The 18,107-nt window shown below is 38.5% G+C and overlaps 1 non-coding gene across 1 annotated transcript; it reads right to left on the bottom strand.

The window, feature by feature from the left end:
• Nucleotides 1-498: 498 nt before the first annotated feature.
• On the bottom strand, nt 499-633 carry LOC113601691 (small nucleolar RNA SNORA48). Its single transcript, XR_003422975.1, has one exon. It is a non-coding gene; the product is annotated as a small nucleolar RNA SNORA48 (small nucleolar RNA).
• Between the last annotated feature and the right edge of the window lie 17,474 nt (nt 634-18,107).

Raw genomic sequence — 18,107 nt, 5'->3', positions numbered from 1 at the left:
AGTTTTGGACTGTCATGCTTTCATTTTCATTGGCTTCCATATATTTTTTATTTCTTCTTTAATTTCCTTGCTAACCCATTCATTCTTTAGTAGGATGTTCTTTAACCACTATGCATTGGTGGTCTTTCCAAATTTTTTCTTGTGGTTGACTTCAAGTTTCATAGTGTTGTGATCTGTAATTATGCATGGTAAAATCTTAATCTGTTCGTATTTGTTGAGAACTGATTTGTGACCCAGTAGGTGATCTATTCTGGAGAATGTTCCATGCGCACTCGAAAAGAATGTGTATTCTGTTGCTTTAGGGTAAAATGCTCTGAATATATCTGTTAAGTCCTTCTGGTCCAGTGTGTCATTCAAAGCCATTGTTTCCTTGTTGATCTTCTGCTTAGATGATCTGTCCATTGCCGAAAGTGGGGTGTTAAAGTCCCCTACTGTTACTGTATTATTATCAATGAGCTTTTTATTTTTTATTTTTTTTATTTATTTTTTTTATTTCATCCATGTGTCCAGGGCATGAACCAGGCACCGGCACAAACCAAAAGCCAAGCTGGGATAAACAAGGAATTGCTTTGCCCCAGACTGATATGAGGCTGGCACCACTGACCAGGTGCCACTCCACCCAGGTCAGGGACCTCAATGAGCTTTTTAAAAGTTTATTATTAATTGATTTATATATTTGGCTGCTTTCAAATTGAGGGCATAAATATTTACAATTGTTAGATCTTCTAGTTGGATAGACCCTTAATTATGATATAATGCCATTGTTCAACTCTTGTTAAAGTATTTTGTTTGATATCTAGTTTGTCTGAGGGGAATCTGGGTGGCTCAGTGGGTCAAGTGTCTGAGTGTAGCTCAGGTCATGATCTCATGGTTCATGAGTTCAGGCGCTGCATCAGGCTCTGTGCTGACAGCTCAGAGTCTGGAGCCTGCTTGGGATTCTGTGTCTCCCTCTCTGTCTGCCACTCCCCCATTTACGCTCTGTTTTTCTTTCTCTCCTAAAAAAAATAAACATTAAAAAAATTTTTCTTAAAAGTTAAAAAAAATAAAATCTAGTTTGTCTGATAGAAGTGTGGCTACCCCAGCTTTCTTTGGTGTCCATTAGCATGATAAAGGGTTCTCCACCCCCTCACTTTCAATCTAGAGATATCCTTGGGTCTAAAATGAGTCTCTTGTAAGCAGCATATCTGTGGGTCTTGTTTTTTTATCCATTCTGATAACCCTGTGTCTTTTGATTGGAGTATTAGGTCCATTTACTTTCAGAGTAATTATTGATACATAAGAATTTAGTGCCATTCTATTACCTGTAAAGTCTCTGTTGCTGTAGATTGCCTCTGTTCCTTTTTAGTCTTTGTTGCTTTTGGTCTCTCTCTCCCGCTCAATGGGTCCCCTGTAATAATTCTTGCAGAGCTAGTTTAGTGGTCATGAACTCCTTTAGTTTTTGCTTGTGTTAGAAACTATCTCTGTTATTCTGAATGACAGCCTTTCTGGATAAAGTATTCTTGCCTGCATATTTTTCCCATTTAGCACATTGAATATATTATGCCACTCTCTCTGACCTGCCACATTTCTGTGGACAGGTCTGCTGCTAACCTTATGTGTCTACCCTTGTAGATTAAGGACCTTTTGTCCCTAGCTGCTTTCAGAATTCTGTCTTTATTCTTATATTTTGTAAATTTCGCTATGATATGTCTTGGTGTTGTCCTGTTTTTGTTGATTTTGAGTGGAGTTCTCTGTGCCTCTTGGACTTGAATGCCTGTTTTCCTTACCCAGCTTAGGGAAGTTCTCATCTATAATTTGTTCATATAAACCTTCTGCCGTTTCCCTGCTCTTCGTCTTCTGGGACTCCTATGCTATGGATATTATTGTACTTTAAGGAATCACTGATTTTCCTAAGTCTATATTCATGATCTAATGGTTTTCTTTCACTCTCCTTTCAGCCTCATTATTTTTCCATAATTTTATCTTTCTGTGTCACCTATTCAATTCTCTTCTTCCATCCTCATTGTAATTATATACAGTTGGTTTTATCTCATTACAGCATTTTTTATTTTCGCTTGACTAGTTTTTAGGTCTTTTTATCTCCACAACAATGATGCCATCTATGCTTTTTAAAGCCCAGCTAGAATTCTTATTACTGTTGTTTTAAATTCTTGTTCAGATATATTACTTACATCTACTCCAGCAAAAGGCAGACTTCCAAAAACTCAGGATTTCTGCTTTACTATTTGCAAAAATTTGTGATCGTCAGTTCCTCACAATTCCCCCATCAGTGGTTTTGGGGGAGTGCTTTTCTTTTTTCTTTTTTTCTTTTTTTAATTTTTTGTAATATTTATTTATTTTTGAGAGAGACAGAGACAGAGCTTGAGTGGGAGAGGGGCAGAGAGAGAGGGAGACACTGAATCTGAAGCAGGCTCCAGGCTCTAAGCTGTCAGCACAGGGCCCGACGTGGGGCTCAAACTTATGGACCGCAAGATCATGACCTGGTCAGTCGCCCAACCCACTGAGCCATCCAGGTGCCCTTGGGGGAGTGCTTTTCTTATGTGAACCCAACATGCCACTTTCTTTCCTCCTCTCTCCTTTTCTTATCTGTGAAAAGGGCTCCAACCCTTCTGCAGCACCGAGGCTTTTCCCTCCCTCAATTCCCCTCTCTGCACCATGTACTTGCCATATTTTCTCCCTCAAATTTTGTAGAATGTTCTCTTAATCCTTAGGTTGATTTCCTAGGTGTATCAAATGACTTGATGTTTATCTAGCTGTGTTCAAGGGATGAGACTAGCCCAGGGTCCCCTACTATACTGCCATTGTAACTCCTCCTACAAACACTTCTCTTTTGTCTTTTTGATAATAACCATTTTAACGGGTGTGAGATGATATCTCATTGTAGTTTTTGATTTGCATTTCCCTGATGATTAGTGATGCCAATTATCTTTTCAAGTACCTAGTGGTCATTTGTATGTCTTCTTTGAAAAAAAAAATGTCTGTTTAGGTTCTCTTCCCACTTTTAAAATGGAGGGTTTTTTTGCTATTGAGTTTCTTACATATTTTGGGTATTAACCCCTTATCAGATAGATGGTTTGCAAATATTTTCTTCCATTCCATAGGTTGCCTTTTTATTTTGTTGATTGTTTCTTTTCTATGCAAAAGCTTTTTAGTGTGATGTAATTCTACTTAGTTTTGCTTTTGTTGTCTGTGCTTTTGGTGTCAAATCCTCTCCAGTACATCCAGACTCCTATTTTGTGGTGTACCAGTAGTGTGCTGGAACTTCTCCAGTGGATACTTGGACTTCCTCAAAGGCTGTCTTGTCCACAGATAATTGTCTAAGACAGTGTTTACCAGGGGTTCCTGATGGTGGTGGAGAGGGGCTGAAGCTCGTCATGGTCCACTGTGGGATTCACAGCCAGGACCAAGGTCTGTATACCTTCTGCCTGATGCATAGGTGGGAAATCTTTTGGCATATGGTGCTGGATCCACCAACTCCCACAAAGGCAGTTTTGTTCATGGATTGATGCTCAAATTGTTACTGTTGAGGGATGCCTTATGTTGCTATATTGCTATTGCTGATGTCACTCTAGGAAAGTTTGATATTTCTATAGAGCCCTGTTTGGTCCTCTTGTGGGAAGTGAAGGGCACTTGAAGATGCGTGGCAAGCCTCATATTCACTCCTCTGCTGATGCCATGAAGAAGAGGAATGTTATATGAAGATGGAGAGGGGTCTAGGAGTTCCAGTGATAATCAGATGTGAAACAAATGTCAGTCCTTGTGAAACTGATGGTTGACCCAGACAAGCAGTGAAGTGTGGCATGGAGCCCTTTTTATCAAATAAGCCAGAAGAAGGCAAATATATGATACCTGGTTCTTGATCTTTTTATGCATTCACAATGCCTGTTTAAAAATTTTTGAGAAGTCCTACAGTAAAAACAATAATAATACTGAAACCTGCTTAATATTGTTTAATCTAGAATTTTCCAAATTTATTTGGATCTGTATCCCTTTTCTGATACCCACTAACATCCTATAGGACTAATGTTCTAGGGAACAGACTTTGCCTTTAAAACATTTATCTAGTTGTGATCAAACCTTCAATTAAAAATAATCTTTAAAATACATTTTATTAGAGGTTTTTGAAAGCTACTGATTCCTTTGGAAATCACTTCTAAGAAGACCAGACTTTGAATTAGAAGGGAACATGTACATCATCTTGACAGGAGATTGACAGGGCTTGATAATGGACCAGGAGTGGAGAGTGGGGAAAGAACAGAATCAGCTAGTGCTCAGGCTGCGTTGAGGTGCTGGGCTGATGGTGAAGCATTTCCTGGGATAATGAAGCTTGGAGAAGGGGCAGGTCAGGGCTGGCATTGGGTTAGAGTCAAGCTAAAAAAATCCAGTTTTGAACATGTTGATTTGGGATGTCTATGAGGCCTCCCAATTTGAGATATCAAATAGGTAATAAGATATGTGAGCCTTTAATCAGGAGAGCACGGGGCTGGTAGGTTGGCCGGTTGATACTCAGAGGCCTGCGAGAGGATGAATTTGCCTAGTGAGAGAGTCTAGAGATAAAAACAGAAGAGGGCTGAATATTAAGCTCAACAGGAATCTGACATTTAAGGGTTTGGTGCAAGAGGTCTTCCTGCAAAGTCCAGAAAGGGAGCCTTGTAAGATAGCAGGAGACAGGAGAAAATGAGTGCATCCAAGAGAAAAGGATGTATCAAGAAGGAGGGAGAAACCAGTAGGATCAAGAGCAGCTGAGAGGTCAAATTAAAAGCAGGGAACAAGAAATGCCATTTAACTTTGTTCTAAATGAGGGACATGCTAAATGATTTAATGTATGTACTTCTTACAAAAATTGTGGGAAGAAATTACTATTCTATAGATGAGGAAACAGAAATTATGTATCATATCCAAGGACAAATGCCCAGTTAGCAGTTACAGGAGTTAAGACCAATGTCTCTATTCTCTAGGCTACTCTTTCTTCAGAGATCTCCATTACAATACTGTGTTACTGTGTTTGCATTTTCCTATGGGTGATCAGCAAGTCTTGATAGCTCATATTATAGAGGATTATAATTAACTCTAATTTCTTAGCCTATTGCCTCTACATTTTGACCTTGTGGTTCCTTGATGGAGGGTGGGAAGAGACAAGATATTTCCTGTAAAGATTTTTTGGGGAAGACTGACTAAATAGTAACTCATTAAAAGAAGGTTATAAAATTTAAATGTAGGTGACTCCATCCTCTATTAACACAGAAAAACTATGCTATGTCATAGTTCATTCTGAAGTTTATTGCCACAAATATTGAATAACACATGTTATGGCATGATATTGACATCCCACTTCCACCAAAACTCAGGTACTAGAAAATTTATGCAATGCTGCCAGTCAAGCCACAGTTCTTCATATAATTCTCAGCAGATGTTGAAAAACTGATGGACTAAAGCGTAGTCCAAATATTCAATGGTAGCATTGAATATTTGAGCAAGAAGGAGCTCTTTCATGTAGCCACACTATTCTAGAGGTATTTAAAATTTGGTTTAAAAAATGAGTCTGACCTCTTTACATATTTTTCTTATGTGGTCTCAGATACCGCAATATAAATAGTTCTGGGGTGGCCAGATTGACTAGTGTTTGGTACGACTTCCCAGTTTTTTCATAGGTAGGCTGTGAAGTAAACAATTACCAGCTGGTTATTCCTGTGTGTGCAGCATCATTTGATTCGACTGTGAATTGTTCAGTTATTTCCCAGATGAATATATTTGGCTGCTAAGCTGTGGATTTTTTATAGAATCAATTAACTTAAGATTCTACTACCCAGCAGGCTGAATACCAGGGTATCACTTTAGTTTTGTTTTTATAACAAAAACCTTTTGTTCAAATTTCAGGGAAGGAATATGGAAGAAATGAAATTTTGGCTCTACAACTGGTATGTTAGGATCAATTGTTTTAAAATAGCACAAACTGGCACATAGTGGAAGCTCAATAAATGCAGTGATCAATGCTGCTGATATTAGGGAGAGCATTTAGCATTTAGATGGCCATCTTCCACTCTCCCTAGGAAAAATACTTCCTGATTTGAGCCGTGCTACTTATGGCTCCCAGATGCAGCTGCTCTCATTCTAGGAGAAGCAATGTAGTACAATATTGGGAGCAAGGATTTTGCAGCCAGACTGGGCTTGAATCTCAGCCTTTTAGAATAGCTATGTGACTTTGGCAAGTTACTTAACCTTTCTGTGTCTCAGTTTCCTCAGCTGTAAAATGAGGATGATGATACTAATAGTTCCCACCTCATAAGGCTGTTATGAGGTTGTTATGTCTGGTACATAATAAATGAAGTCCTGGGGAACTTACAGTCAGTATCCTAGCCTGGAGTTCCTTTATCTCAATTTCATTGTCTGTACCTTCATCCTACATCTGGAGCTTACTCTCGTGGTCACACCTTGGATCTGGTCACCACTAGGAACTCCTCTGCTTTTGAGCCACTGCCTTTTGACCTTTTAGCTGTCTCACTTTCTAAGTTTCATCATCTTCAATTCTTGAATTTGTGAAGACTTCCAGTTCCCTGACATCCCTTTGCCTTCTGAGTAGCATACCACTACTGGATTAATTTTTTCCCTTCCTCCACGTACATCTTTTAAACTTCTCTGGCCAGCACCTTCGACTCTCTTGTCTAGCTGCCATGCAGTGTCAAATGTTAGATCAATTCAACAGAGAGTCTTCTCTGGTTTTATTCTTGGGCTGATGAACCTCAATAGAAATCCAGAGCATTGTGAATGGATGTCATCATAAAAAATTAGGGTTTCCAATCCTAAGCAGACCAGAAAGCCACCAGGTGATTCTTCTAGGTTCTTGTATTCAGCTCCCTTTTCTACTCCCTATATCATGTTACAACCTTTACAACTTTCATCATGCTTCCTACTCTAGACCTTTCTCCTCACCAGAGCTGAGAGCAATGAACACCCTTAAAACTTCTACCACTGATTTTTCAGAATGGTCTTTGTCTGCATCTGTATTTCTCTTCACTCCCTTCTCTCAGGGTTCAAGATTAGTTCCTCTACTGACATTGTGGATCTCTCCTGCATGTTGAACCTCTTCTTCTCCTCTAATGCTATCTTAAAAATAAAACCTCAGGACCCTCAGTTCCTCTCTGGCCTTAGGTTTCTTTGTGAGGCCTGGCTGGATTATCTTCAGGTCCTCATCTCCCATTTATTCCTTAGCCTCCTTCTGGCTGCTGATTTAAAAAGTCCCCCATGGACTCTTATTTCTCTCCCTGCTTCTTAAATGATGGTGCTCAAAAGGGTTCGTTTCCCATCTTCCCTTCTGACTCACAAGCTCTATCTATATAATGTATTCTACTTTTAAATTCAATCCATAAATCAAAGATTCCCAATTTTATACCTCTAGTTCCATTCTCAAATTGATCATGTGATTCCCCAGACTAAAACTCAAGCTTATTCTTAGTCATGAATCCAAAGCTCTTTGTGGTCTGCTTACTTCTTTAGCTTTATCTCTTGATACAATTTTATTCTAGCCACATCTAATTCTCCAAGTGCAATGTGCCGTCCCACTGCTTTGAATGTCTTTTATACCCTTGTTCACTTAGGATTCCCACCTGTCTGATACAATTTGGCTCAGTTGTCACCTACTTTGTCAAACTCTGACTCCTCTCCTGCTTCTAGATCAATCTGGTAATGCTTCTGTTTTGCAGTATCCTGTTCACATGTCTCGTATATATCCATCTATTGCATGGTAAGTATTAACATGTCTGCTTGTTCTAAGAGAGCATGAGCAGCTTGAGGCAAGAATTTAACTTGTGATTATTTTTAATCATGTCTGTCTATATAGCTCCAATGTTATATAGAGCACAGAGCCAGGTACAGGGTAAGGAAATAAAGATGTTTATTGAACAAACAAATTAGTGGTGCTCCCTATCATTCCAAGTGTTATCACCTGTATCTACTTTGCCCACCATGGCTTGCCACTACCCTTAAGAATACTGGCTTCAGCATTTTCAATGAACTGTAGAGGATCTAAGCACAAAGGGTATTAAACTTAACTGGGTCTAGAGAATAATTTTGTACACATTTTAAGGAGATGTGTGTATGTTTGTGCAATTAGTCATAAAATACAAGGCCTGTCCATGCACCAAGATTCTGAAAGACCTCAAAGGAAGGTTACTGTAGTGAAGGTTAAATTGCTAGCCTAAAGAGAATTAAGCAACAGGTCTAGCAAATTCAGCATATACACTGTTGGCTTTATCTTCTGATTCTAAATGGTTTCTGTGGGATTTTTTTTTTGGTTGATGTTGACACCTTGAGAAATCTGTGCTTTTTTCTGGGGTAGATGGGCTTCTGAGCTTGTGCATACTGCTGACTTATTGAAGGGGTCAAGGTGCAGGCATGGGCTGGCCATGCCTCTAGCATTAGGGAATTGCGTAGTGCCTTACACATACTTCATGCTCAAAATGTATGTGCTGAGTGAATAAATCAATGAATCCATGAACGTTTTGATGGCACTTGTAAAGAGCAAAGTGTGGTGACAGGTTGTGGCCCATGTTCATGAAAGTTTGGTCCATGTGTGGCCTTTGGCTCGCCTTGATGTATGTGAGGATTCTTCCCCATAGCAGAGAGCTCTTGAGAGAGCATGACTTTTAACCTCTGGGCTTGCCTTCTAGGAGGGTACAGGTTTTCTCTTGTGTAATCAGGTACAGGCTCATAAAGATAATTGACCACATGTTTTGCCATCTCATGTTCTACAATCTAGGGACAATTCGGTTCCCTTCTTACCTCCTCCTGGCCCATTTCTTTTAGAGAACAGGAGTCTCAAGTAATTTAAATGGGGTATTATCTGAAACAGACATCAAATACACTGAGAAAAACACAAAGGAAAATATATTCAGTTTCTAAGATGGTGTCATTAACAATAAAGAAAATAAGCATTTGAAGTAATGCAGTTAGATGAGAGGCTTTGTTTTTATTTAAATAATCCATGTTTTGTCAGATTTTAAAAAATAACCTCTATTCCAATATATCAGAAAAACTGAATATTAGATCGCTACAAAGTTTTCCGTCCAGAAAAGCTTGTAAGATTTATTAAAAAAAAAAACAAGCCAGAAATATTCACTAATTAAATAAATTCTCGACTGTATTAAGTGACAAGCAAATTTACTAACAGAGGCAATTTACATGGAAATCAGAGAAACAATCAGCCTAACATTGCATTTCACTATTTTTTTTAGACAGAAATGATTAAACATGTAAATTCAAATTTAAATTATTCATAACTACAGTAGCGGCAGTATTAGCTTCAAGCATTATTAAAAGGAAATGTTTTAGTAATTTGATAGACCATATATTAAATTTATGATAAATCAAAATGTTTCAAATCTTAATATGAGTTTTAGACCCCAAATACTGCCACCTACCAAATATTGCCACCAAATATTCTACTGTTATATGGTCTCTATATAAAGTTTCTGAATTTTTAATAACACAGTGAGAAAATTGGAATCTCCCCAGACAAATCTTTCTTTGTGAAGAAATTTTCCAAAAAGGAAAAAAGTCCAGAAGCAAAATTAGTGCTATCCTATCCATCAAGGTTAATATTTTCATACATCTGTTTTTTGTCTCAAAATTAAGAGCATAGGCTACTTCTGTTCCAGTTATAACCCCAAATAGCTTTGGAAACAAACCCAAGTTTATGTAATAATCCTGAATTAGAACTGTAGTGTCTAGTTGGTTGCCACAGATGCACAGGTGGCGTGTATTCACTCATGTTTGCAGAGTAAAAACTAATCTATTATGAATCTAGCTTAGGAAATAAAAGACTTTACATATTGAACATTAAAAAAATTTTTTTTAACATCATTAATGCCTTTGTCTTGTATCTATCATATGGTCAATGGTCACACGTCCATTCAGATTGCTTTCTAATTAGCACACCAAAAGATTGATTTTGTGTACCACTTCATTGGGAGATCCTAGCACATCCAGAGGGTATTAACGTTAACTCTTAGCCTTGGGGATTATACTATGTACAAATATAGATGATCATTTTGCTATGCTTAACAAAACTGTTGATGTACAAACTGGCTGAGGGATGAAACTAGCTATAGATTTCAGAGATGTATCAGGTAAATAAATATTTAAGTTGAAAACAGAAGTGTTACTACAGGCAAAATACTCTGATTTGCCAATTAACGATGGTTGTTTTGTGTTACAAAGACATTAAACCTGACATTTCTACTTGTACTGTTCATGCTGACCTGTGTTCATCTGAAATATTCAAGTAATAGATGTCAAAATTTTATTTTTATTTTTTCCTGAACTGAATTATGAGGACAGCAGCTCCTGCTTTGTATTTCCAAATAACAAACCTATGGCTTCACAGGTGAACAAATCAAGTGATGGAATAGTGACAGCTTGGACCTTCACTGAATTACTAGAGTGGGAGCTTCCTTTGGTTTATTAGATGGTTTTGTGCTAGCTTGTAGATTGCATTTTGTGCTACTGTGTACTTGAAAGAATGACTGTATCTTTCTCAACTTGCTTGTTGGCTAACAGGAAGTAGACAAAATTTAACTTAACCAACAAAGTGATTAATTTTAAAGGTTACAGGAAGAACTTTATGTGTCGAATAGTTAGGAATAATAACAGGAAGGAGTTTAGGGGGAAGAGTACAATTCATGATTATGGAGGTATAAGTTTCTTGAGGAAGAGATATGATTAACAAAAATAAAAGGCTACACTGGGAGCATAAAAATTTACAGGGTCTCTTACTTTTGAATCAAGCAATAATACTGAAATTTTCTTTACCTAGCCACCTATGGCACACAGAGCTGAAGAAAGCCATGTAGGAAATTCACACAAGTGTAGCAGGAAAAAAAATCTTCTTCTCTGGGGTGACAAAATGTGACACAGTTCTTGGCTGGCTGTTTTGGGTTAGCAGAATTTGGTGAAAGGAAGTTTGAGCTGCTAGGAAAATCTGTGTTTTTTTCTTGAAAAGCTTATTTTTTCCCATGAGAAACCATGAAGTGAAAATTGCTACTTTCACACTGCCCTCTACAAAAATATTAATAAATGCCATTCTGTTAAATATTAATTAAAATAGTACTCATTTGGGGGCGCCTGGGTGGCTCAGTCAGTTGGATATCTGACTCTTGATTTTAACTCACGTCATGATCCCAGGGTCGTGGGATTGAGACCTGTGTGGAACCTGCTTGAGATTCTTTCTCTTTCTCTCTCTTTCTCCCTCTGCCCCTTCCCCCACTTGTGCACTTTCTCTAAATTAAAAAAAAAAAAAGCACTTGTTTGATTCATAAAAAGAGTTGAGATAAAGCTCTCACCCTGTCTTTTCGATCTGTTAAAGTATATAGGCAAATTGGATTCTGTAGGGGTTGTTATATTCATTTATTCATTCATTCAGCATTATTTCTTGAACAGTAGGTAATGGGAATGTCATGATGAGAGACTGTCTGTTTCCTTGGGAATGCACAGTATAAAGGGAGAAGACAGATATATAAACAAAAAATTGAAATACAATGTTAGACCTCTGCTTGAAGTATGTACAAGGCAGTTGGGAATGATTGTCAGGGAATGATTGAAACTTACATTTTTAGAGGAGACTGAGGTATTGACAGTTAAGCTAGATCTTCAAAGTCAAAGTATTTTGCTGGATGAAAAAATGGGCTGGGGATTCTAGGCAGAGTAAAACCCTGGAAACATGGAAAGGCTGATGGGTTAAATGCTGTGACAGGGTCCCTTTCCCCCTTCTTATGGAATTGCTTCTTGAAAGATACATGATTGAAGCAAATCTTTAAATTATGGAATGGGCTTCCATTATGGAAGAGAGCAGGAAGATTTGTCTGGTTATAGGGACCCATCTGGGAGGTTAAAGTTTCACTGGGAACAGCAAGGAGGTACCTAAATATTTGTTGCTTTGAGGTTGTTGAATTTTATTTGCCCAAGTAGAATGGAAGAAAACAGTGCAGGATGATGTCTAGGAAGTAAGGAATGAGGCATTTGGGGAGGGTTTGGGTCCTTAATGGTTTGTGAAAGAGATTATCAGGACCATATCTCTAAAAGAGAAGCAATTCAAATGCCAAACATCCTAGTGTTTACCAGCAGGAGATTTAGTTTGTACTGCAAGGGAGTGTGGACTTACCCCCAGAGCAAATACACAATTGTGTGTGTTTTACTCTGCTGAAGGCTCTTGAAATCAATTTCTAACCCATAAAATAGAAGTTTCCCAAACCAAATCCACTATAAAATTTATCTCTGTGGAAAGGCCATAGCTGTTACAGGAGGGCAGGATGGTAGATCAGGAGGCTTTTCTGTTTAAATATTTAAATAGATTTCTATTTGAGCAGCTAAATGAAACCAAACTCACTTTCTTATCTCAATAATTAAAAAGAAAATTGCTGAGCTTTCTTTGCCAAGTGTCCATGCCATTTCCCCCCTGTCTTGAGCATTCTTAACGTGATGCCTATGGTTTGGTTCCTTTTTGGACTAACTCAAGCAGTCTTTTAGCAAGCCATGCACATTTCCAGAGCAACCGTGGGCCTGACTTCATTGGCTTCTTAATGAAGAACAGACTGGCTTAATGATTAATTGCCACATAAATGGGGCTGAACCATGCCTCACCCAGCCTGCCCCTCAAGAGGACGGCCTTCTGGGGCTCAGCACATTTCCCGTAATTGGCAGCTATAGATCTGTTTCTCTTAGTGATGCTTGTATCAGAAGGTGCCTCTTTTACTTGCATGAACGGGCAGTTTTAATCTTGACTTCCGGTTTCGTTTATTAATATTTCCCCTGGTAACATTAGCTGAGTTTTTCTGTCTTCATTTTTTCGTTACCCCACTACTTCCTGATTCAGAAAAATTAGAAAAATACAGATAGAGAAATTAAGAGTACCTAAAAATGTTGCCATCTACTTACCAATTACAATCATTATCATTCTGATATATTATTCCTGACCTTTCTGCCTACAGATCTGTGCATATAAAATATGTATTTACATAATAGAAACACACTGCAATATATATGAAACTATATCTATATCAGTATCTATACACCTACATGTACACATGAATACACATACTGTTTTAATATATTATTAATGCCTTTCAAGTCAATAAATATACATTTATTTTATGATTTTGTGCAAAGATTGGCACCATCAGTTACTTGAATCTCTTCACTTTTCCCTGGGATCATGGAACTTTGGTGGCGTTAATATGTTCTATTTCTTTGATATAGTTGTGTGGTCCTAGAAAGATTGGAATAAAGCCACTTAAAATTATGGGCATAATAAAAATAATAGAAATATTTAAAGCAACTCAGGACCCCTATAAACAGCTATAAATAAATTTACCAGCCTTTATTTCCTATTTGGTATCTGGCCTATTCTTTACAGACTATAAAATGAAAGTGAACATTTTGCACTACTGGCCTTCTGTAAATAGTTTATGACCGCGTTGTTATCTCCTGTCCAGAGCTACAGGGGTTTAGAACCACCATTTAAAGAAAGGCCAGCCTTGCACAGCAGGTACCATGTATGCGCTTGTTTAAATGGACACCAGCAGAGGGCAGCGCACATCCAGGACATAACCCACCATAGAAAAGGGCTGCTGAATGAGTGGCAGAGAGCTTTTTAACATTGCTCTAAATGCAAACGGCACACTATTTTAGTGGAACATTATTAGTCACTTTGTGAAATATTTTAAGAATTTAAAGTCATGACATTAGAGGATGGAGGTAATGCAGCAAACTTAAACATTTTATTCGTTTAATAAACTTTTATTGGTCACGTACAAATGACACACAGTAGAAATCTATATATGAGACCAAATCTCTGCTACAGATCAGTAGGAGATGAAGATGTTGTAATTGTGTCCAAGTGCTACAACAACACTCATGCTGGCTGGATTAATTCTATTCTAGAGGAACTCAGAAAAGACCCAACAGAGGAGTTACATTTGAAGAGAGTCTTGAAGGATAGCAGGTGGGGTCAGGGAGGAAGGTATGATGGGGTTAAAATGTTGGGAGCAATGGTAGGTGATTTTGTTTTCTATTACAACAGAATGTAAGCTGGAATTTCCAGAAAAGGATTCCAGATCACAAAAAAACAATAGTGAGAAAGCTGTTATTTGTTAGTGGATTTTATGATATTATTTAGAACAAGTGGCTGAAATGTAATAAATTCATACAATGCAAAAAGCACAATGATATTTATCACCAGCCACCTTCAGGTAATCACCACATTGTCACTATTGCCTTGTCTTCTGGTGGTCTCAATTAGTGAGCCAGTATTTACACATACATATACTGTGATTACTTGTGGATGTGTGCAGGAAAAGGGAGGTGAAAAATGTGTTTAACCGGTATCTCTTCATTGTTCTTAGAGCTGGTGGGCACTTGCCACAACTGATGCTTTAATCAGTGATAAGTTCCTGTGGCCTGTTTCATGGGTTGATTCACATTCCCTGAGAGCCCATAACACTTTTGGATCTGGATGGGGTCTCGTTTTCCTTTGCCTTTTATCCTAGGGGTTAGCCAATACAACATGCATACAGACTACAGCCTTAAATGTTGACTGACTTTACCTGTAATGCCATGCTCTTTTCTTACAAAAAAGAAAATAATCCTACAGGAAAGGAGGACAATGGAGAATACATGGAGAGACTATAACTAGCTTTTCATGTGACAGGACAATCTTCAGGTTAGACCTGAGTTGTAGCCCAGAGGAATAATTTCTGGAGGAAGACAGTGTAGAACTTTCTACTGAACTACATCTTCTGTGTTTCTAGCCTTTCGAGCCGCTTGTGTAATTAACAAATGTTTATATAGAGTGGTGAAGACATTCAGCCAACTAGCAGAACTTGTGATTGTGATTATTTTATATTAAATCACTCTCTTTCTGCAGCTGCTTTAAGTCTGTATTTTGGGAGGTATTCAACAGAGATTTCTTAAAGGAACTAGAGTGGTTTGTGTTTATGGAACTTTACTTACATAACGTTCCTTTGTCTTTCTTTTCTTTTCTTTTTGCTTATTTGTATCAGGAAGTGGCTGGCAAGTAGCCAGGTGGCAATATTCTCTTTTGAGTACTCTTTCCCTCATTGGATAGTCACCTGCTATATAGTTATAAATGAAATTTAGGGGATCTTCCTAAGCAAGGCAGAAACCCCAGAAGCCATGCAGAAAAGATGAACATAACTGACCACTGAACTAATTAAGATCAAACCAAACTGCTATTGTAAAGAGCTTCCCCCTCCAAGTGACTCAAAAGATATAAAAGCTATTTCTCTCTCATGTAACATTTCTGAGGCAAGCATTCCAGGTGGGAGATAGACTGTGAGTGGACCGTGTGGTCATTCAGGAACTCGGGCTCTTTCCAAGCTGACAAGTTGCAGTGTGCCAGTTATCATTTTATTGCCTTTAAGCTCCACATTCACTTTTAATACATGCTTTCTGGTAGGGAACAGAATTGTTGAGGCATCTTTCCTTTATACTATGCAAGATGTCAAGCTTTCTCAATAGAGGGTGCTGGAGGGATGTTGCTGGAAACCGGAGTTTTTCCTACTGCTTCTGGTGGCTGCATGGTGGATGAGCAGTGCGGATGTGAGGATGTCCAGTAGAGTTCTGCCCCAAATGTGCACCCAGAATGAGCAGTACTTTGGCAACCTTACAGCCTCAGCCATGTCCGGTGATGATTTTCCTGAGGCCCACTTAACACCAAAACTTGTTCCTAAAGTCCTTCTGCCCACAGGGGTGCCACAATTCCCTTTGTAGTCTTGTGCCCCAGGTCCCCCCCTCCCCCTTTGCATGCCTATGCCACCAGACCTGTGTTGACTGTCTGTACCTACCTGCACTCTGGAGGGGTGCTTCCTCCTTGTCCAGTGACTGCACACCAGCTCTGGCTTGGCCAAACAAACAAAAGTCTCTGCTGTCCAATGGGCTAAATTAAATGAGGCCTGAACTCCAGCCTTGGGAAAGGAGCCCCTTTCTAAGTTTGGCCTTCACTGAATGCTCTCTCTCAGCTCTTGGGTCCCATATAGTGTTTCCTCATATCATTTATCAGAGTTTAAGAGTTCTTTATATTAAAACTCCCCCTGGACTCTATCTCCTGATTGGATCCTGACTGATACATGTGGCTTTGTCATCTCCTCGGATATTGTCCTCTCCATGCTCAAAACTGGGCTGTTTTGTCCATGTTCAAGTTCCACTTGGTAGAAAGAGGAAGAGAGCATGGAGGGAGCATGGCTAATTTTTTTTTAAAGTGTATTTATTTATTGAGAGAGAGAGAGAGAGAGAGAGAGGGAAAACAAACAAGTAGGGGAAGGGCAGAGAGAGGGAGAGGGAGAATCCCAAGCAGGCTCCATGCTGTCAGTGCAAAGCCCAATGCAGGTCTTGATACCACGAACTGTGAGATCAGGACCTGAACTGAGATCAAGAGTCAGATGCTCAACCAAGTGAGCCACCCAGGCTCACTGGGCATGGCTACTTTTTGAGGCCTAAATCTGGGAAGAGATATACACTACTCCTGCAGACATTACATTGGTGAAAGTTAGTCCCAGGTCACACCGAACTTCAAGGGAAGTACATTCTAGTCATGCATAAAAGAAGGAAGCAGAACAGATTTTGGCGGGCACCTGATAATTCCTATCACAATTATATAAAATTTAAAAATCTATATGGTAGGGGCACCTGGGTGGCTCAGTCAGTTAAGTGTCTGTCTCTCGATTTCAACTCACGTTATGATCTCATGGTCATGAGATAGAGCCCCCTAGCTGGGGATTGGGATTCTCTCTTTCTCTCCCTCTCTCTCTCTCAGTCTCTCTCTCTCTCTCTCTCCCTCTCTCTCCTTTCCTGCTTTCTCTCTCTCTCTCTTTCAAAACAAACAAATAAATAAACATTAAAAAAAAACCCTATATGGCAGAAGACCTCGCAAGGTAAAAAAGAACCATAAACTGAGAAGAAAGTTTACATCACATATGGAAATTTGTGGGAGAGTTTTGAGAGATATTAACCAAATGCCCCAAAAAGGGTTAGTATCCTTCAAAGATCTCCCACAAATTGATTCCAAAAATAAAACTCAAATTAGGAAACTGAAAAGGCTAACCAAACCAATAAAAAAAAGTAGAGGATAAATACCATACAGAAGATAGTTAACCTCAGGAGTAATTAGGAAAGTGCAACCATGAGTTAGAAAGCACAACTACTTTCCACCTATTAGACAAAATTTACACACTAAAAATAGCCAGTAAGAGATTATGCACTCATTTCTTCCTTGTAGAAGTATAAATTATAACATTTTAAAAAAGTAGGCTATATATCTAAAAATAAATAATACAGGTAATTTTTTTACTCAGGAGTCCTATTTTTGGAACTCTGTTCCATTGACATAAACACTCCAGTAGATAAGAAGTTTATTGAGGTATTATTTGTAGAAGCAGAAACCTGAAAGTAACTTGCATGGGCTTCAGTAGAGAAATGATTAATTTTTACCCATACTGTGATATTATTCAGCAGTTAATAAGAATGAATTCATCTTATGTTTATTGATCTAGAGTTATATCCATGATGTATCTAAAGCTAGTAAAAGCAATATGTATATTACAAAACTAAAAGTAATATGTGAAAGCAAACTACTATGCATAAAAAGATTCCATTTGTGTATAAATAAAAAACCAGGAAGTCCATGCATGTATACCTGTGCTTCAATACATTTCTATGAGAAAAAGGTATGGAAGGATGTATACAGGGCTTTCATGGGGGAAGTAACAGAAGGGTAATAGAGGAAGGATAATTAAAAAATAATTTCAAAAGTATTTGTTTGGCTGCTGATGTGAATCCTTTTCTCCCTCAATTATTTTTGCAAAAGAAAAAGAAAGAAAAAGAAAACTTGCCCCTCAACAGGTGAAAATTTCCACCCTCCCAGCCCCACAAACCACCAAGGCCTAGAGAGAAAGAGACAATCTGAGTTTCACATTTTAGTTGTAAAACTATGGTGTGTTTAAGGAATGGTTAGCTTCCCAGAAGTCTGATTCACTGAAGCCCCTGGGTCTTAGGAAAGCAAATCAATACCTGTCTCTCTGCCTTGTTGGTTGGGTTTGTTG

The sequence above is a fragment of the Acinonyx jubatus genome, chromosome B3, assembly GCF_027475565.1.
Source record: "Acinonyx jubatus isolate Ajub_Pintada_27869175 chromosome B3, VMU_Ajub_asm_v1.0, whole genome shotgun sequence".
Taxonomy (NCBI): domain Eukaryota; kingdom Metazoa; phylum Chordata; class Mammalia; order Carnivora; family Felidae; genus Acinonyx; species Acinonyx jubatus.
The sequence above is the reverse complement of the archived record's forward strand: the minus strand, read 5'-3'. Positions and strand labels throughout refer to the sequence as shown.